Source organism: Hibiscus syriacus, unplaced genomic scaffold, assembly GCF_006381635.1.
Source record: "Hibiscus syriacus cultivar Baekdansim isolate YM2019G1 unplaced genomic scaffold, ASM638163v2 tig00110338_pilon, whole genome shotgun sequence".
In the NCBI taxonomy this organism is placed as follows: Eukaryota; Viridiplantae; Streptophyta; class Magnoliopsida; order Malvales; family Malvaceae; genus Hibiscus; species Hibiscus syriacus.
The window spans coordinates 37,907-42,980 of NW_024062691.1; the positions used below are offsets into that span (position 1 = coordinate 37,907).

The 5,074-nt window shown below is 32.2% G+C and overlaps 1 pseudogene; it reads left to right on the plus strand.

The window, feature by feature from the left end:
• Positions 1 to 2,500: 2,500 nt before the first annotated feature.
• Positions 2,501 to 4,214, plus strand: LOC120120289 (annotated as a pseudogene).
• Positions 4,215 to 5,074: the final 860 nt, after the last annotated feature.

The window sequence follows — 5,074 nt, forward strand, 5'->3', positions numbered from 1 at the left end:
AAATAGGAGAGAGAGAGTAAAGTTCAGTAATGAATGATGTAATTTATCCTAATAATTTGAACCAACCAAGTAGTCACAATGATAAAAAAAATATTGTTCTCCTATAGCTCTTGAGTTCGAGCAGTCACATCTGGATAATGTATATACATTATCAATTAATTAATAAAGTTATAAGTAGATACTACCCTTTAATAATTTTAGACTATTAAAAAATATAATATCAAATTGAATTATTCAAATCAGCATCTAACTGTGGTTAGGGCTAGTGATTAATTATCTAAGCAAAGCAGCATTTATTTTCAAAATTCTAACAACTAAATCTTGTATTCGATTCAATTAGTGATAACACATTAATTTTCAATTCTATAACGACTCTTCCTAATCACCAAAATACTAACTAAATTAAGATATTCATTTAAAAAAAACGTTGTCGAGTGGTAGTACAATAATTGTGAAAGATCATGCTTTAATTATATGTAACAATTTATTGGGAAGATTACGAGCTACATTAGTTTGCAACTTAGCATTATTAAAACACACTTGCACGAGAGGGTAACCAAAAACATGTGCCATGATTATGGGTTTGATTCCCGAATTTATGGTTTGACCGGAGACGTCAATTCATTGTTTTTATATTCGGGATAGGAATATGATTGGAACCGTGAATAAATAAATGTCAATGTCTTTTAATTACTAAGATGGTAAAATTAGAACTTACTAAACTACCTTTAATAATAAAAGAATATATTTTTAGAGATTTTAGATTTCGATAATTGTATTTGTAAAGTGTGTGTATATTGTTAATTGAATAAAAAAAATTAAATATATAATATATTATAGTCACTTAAACTATTAAAAAAATAAGATAATAAAATTATCCTTTACTTATCTATTTTTAAAAGTATAAATTATATTATTGAAATTATTTATATCTTTCATTGAGAGCGGAATTAAGATTGAATATCAAGAGAGGTTAATTAATTTATAATATTGTATGAGGAGTACATCGATCAGAAACACTTTTATTTTGATGCATATTGGAAGCCTTATCCAACGTCGTCATGGCTGAATTTATCACCCATCACACATTAGATAAAACCAAATGCCTAGTAAAAAGAGTTGAAGTAAAATGTGTGTAGGGTCTTGTTCACGTGAGAATCACATGGGAAGGGTAGCCCATTATTTGATAAGGATTGTGCTTTCATAATGAAAGTATCATTTATGGACGATTGGGGCAATTTGGGGTGCTACAAAACATCCAAAATAGCAATGATTAGGATTTTTGGATTTCGGACGTCCATACCAAACTGTTTTCACATGTATTACTTTCCCATATGTATATGTCATTTTTAGCGTAAACACAAGGTTTGAACGGTTATGGCATTTTAAGCCTACAGTTGTGGCCTAGAGGGATAGACAAGCCATAGTGTGGACAATTATTATGTCTCTTGGTGAAACATTTACATCATTACATATATAAAAATAAAAGAGATCATGTGTTTATCAGTGAAAACAAATTTCTCGATTGTCATCGATTGCATAGACATCAATTGGCATCTTCCCTAAAAATTACAGCGTTTAACCTTTAAAATTTAAAAAAGTGGCAGTGTATGGTTCATATGATCACCATCCACTCATGATGCGATTGTTGTCAAAAGCATCAGTTCCCAGTCAGATACAGCACGAGATAACATGGACCCCACCAAATGGGGTCGATTAGAATACGAAACGGGATCAAGGTCGTTGGTTGAGAGGCATGGAGAGTGAGGTGTTCAGGTGGAGTAATGGCCCACTTGGCTTTAATGCATAATCAAATATATTATTGCATTTGCCCTGGCCCTTATTGGTTCGTATTCGGAAGACAAATAATGATAGTATATGTCATCGCATTAATTTAAGTTGTTTTAATATTTAAATTTATTAATAAAACAAATTTTTTTATGCACTGATCATTTCATGAATTATTTTGTTACAAACTGTGGGTTTTACTTATTATTGAATCAATGTCAATAAATTCTTTTTAATAATTTTATTGTTTTAATAATTAAACTTAAGATTTAATAATATTAACATAAGAACCCATTGAATGATTCTAATGATTAAATAAAAAACTATTTTCTTTTGAGGTTTTAAATTTAAACAATCATAAATGTAAAGTACAATATATTATTATTGATTAAAAAATTTATAAACAAATATTAACTTATAATTATTTAAATTATTTAAAATAAATAATATCTTAAATAATTTATTAAAAAAATAAAAGATGATAGAGAATGTAGAAGGCATTATTGTGGTCTTACGACAGCAACTCATTATTCAACTCACTAGTCTCTTTCTCTCTTCTTCTTTCTATATAATCTTCGTTTCCTCTTCATACGTATCCATCACTTTTCAACTCATCGTTCAAACTTAATTACCATTCTCTTTCTTTCTTCTTCTTTCTATATAATCTTCTATTCCTCTCCTAACCCATCGGTTTCAACTCCCCCAAGTTCCAAATATTTTCCTTCTTTATACTTACTATTCAAGAAAAAGTGTGTTTGGCAAAAGAGAAAAATAAAGATGGTGGGAAAGGAAGATCTGGGTTCGAGTCTTAGCTTGAGTTTCCCTCAGATTCACCACTCTTTACAACTAAATCTTAAGCCTTCTATTGTTCCTTCATCTGCTAATTCTTGTTTTTCTCCTTCTGGCTTAACCCTTAGCAAACCCTTATGGAATGATTATTCTTCTCCTTCAGGTTTGTGTCTCTGGATCTCTTCCACGAAAAATAGTTTTTCCCCCTCAGTATTCATATAAAATATCCATCCTTTTTCTATATCAAACGGTTTCTTTTCATGCAGATCATAACTCGGAGGCTTTTAGGGCCAAGAGTGGATCATTTTTTAGAGGAATCGACATGAATATATTGCCATCGACAGCCGTTTGTGAAGAAGAAACTGGAGTTTCGTCTCCATATAGCACGATATCAAGCGTGAGCGGAAAAAGGAGCGAGAGAGAAAGTAACGGAGATGATCTCGAGATTGAAAAAGCCTATTCTCGTGGCATCAGCGACGAAGAAGACGGAGACACTTCGAGAAAAAAGCTTAGACTTTCTAAAGATCAGTCTGCTATTCTCGAGGAAAGCTTTAAAGTACACAACACTCTCAACCCAGTATGTACTGATTCCAAGGGAAACTTTCGTATCAAATTTACTGTTTGGTTGCTAAGAATATAACTATTTTCTCAGTAACCAAACAATAATCACTTGGATTTTGTTTGGGTAATAATAATGAAGAACCGATGCTTTTACTATACTTGCAGAGGCAAAAGTTGGCATTGGCTAAGCAGCTGGGGTTACGACCGAGGCAAGTTGAAGTGTGGTTTCAAAACAGAAGGGCAAGGTAAGAGATTTTCTACCACTTTTTGGGCAGTTACGTAAATTCCCTTTTTAATAAATATAAGGATAAACTACGTATTTATCATCTAATTATTCGTGTAATTTATGTTGGTCACCAATTTTTTTTCAAAATCATAATTAATAATATGTTTTGGTCATTCGTTGTGATAATTTGATTATCATATGGTAATGTTGTATTACTACGTTAATAGTTTTATTAGTTTTTTAACAATAAAAGATTAAAAAAAAATTAAAACATAACGATATATGATGTAAAAAATAATAATAATAACCAGTTAACCAAACTGGAACTACATAAATAGTTAACCGATTAAATATGTAGTTTGTCCTAAATATAAATCTAGAATCAAATTGTAAACGAAATGACAGTTATGTCCTTTTTGTTTGACGTTATTTTACCAAACATGGGGCTTGGGAATTGCATTTTATGCAGGACCAAGCTTAAGCAAACGGAGGTTGATTGTGAGTTCCTTAAGAGATGCTGCGAGAATCTGACGGAGGAGAACCGGCGGTTGCAGAAGGAGGTTCAAGAACTGAGAGCACTGAAACTTCCCTCCACGCAGTTCTTCATGCAAATGACCCCACCGACCACCCTCACCATGTGCACATCATGTGAGAGGGTGGCGGTCCCACGCAACCACCATCCACCATCGTCGATCCACGGTCCCATCATCTCGCCAAAACCCAGTACAGGCCCATTCCCTTTAACCCTTGGGCCCCAACCGCCACGGTCGTCGCTCATATACCGTCCGATGCTCTTCGTCCTCAATCATAATTATTACCTACGTGCAAGGGCATTTTGGCCAAACCAAGAAAAATCATGTGTATTTTGGTGGGTCTTTCATGCTTTGTATCGTCGGACCGAACCAAGCTTTTGACATATTTTATATTTAGTTAATTTAATTAATTTATTTTTGTGTTAATTAGTAATGCTAATGACGTCTTCCTCCTTCAATTTCAATGGCGGGGGAGGATACAACTTGGTGTGTAAAGAAAAGTGAAAATGTCTAAATATTAAATATGACAAAGCTTTTAGATTAAACTTTAAAGAAAATCTCATGTTCCAAATTCCATTTTCAAGTTACAAGGATTCGCTTTTCTTGGATTCTTTTCCTTACATAATTTATAGTTTTGGGATTGTGTGGGGACAGTAACATCTGTATTTAAGGGAAAAATTGAGATTTATTAAGTATTTAAATTTAAAAGTTATAATAATAATTTTAAGATAAAATACATGAATGATTCATTGACTTGAGTTTCTTTGTTATTAAAAGTTATAAATAGTCTTTCGATTATAGGGTGTTGTTTTGTTAAGTTTCTCGAATATTAAAAGTTATGAAATTGTTACTTGACTACCCTAATGTTCCAAACCCATTCTTTTTTTTAAAAAATTTAGCGATTGTCTGAGCTGAACGTTAACATGTTGGCTGGATATAATAAAATATGATTCTAGAATCGTTTGAGTTGTATTTTATAGATTGACTATCTGTTTATATTATGTCGTTGAGTTAGTGCTTGAAACCTATGTTGTGAGCCAAATTTTGAAAGCGACGACAGTGTCAGTAGACATCGATTGTCATATCTCAGTCAGCATATTAACGTCAACTCAGACAATCGTCAACTTTTTAACGGAAAAGGACAAGTTTGAACATATAAATAGTCAAGTGACATTTT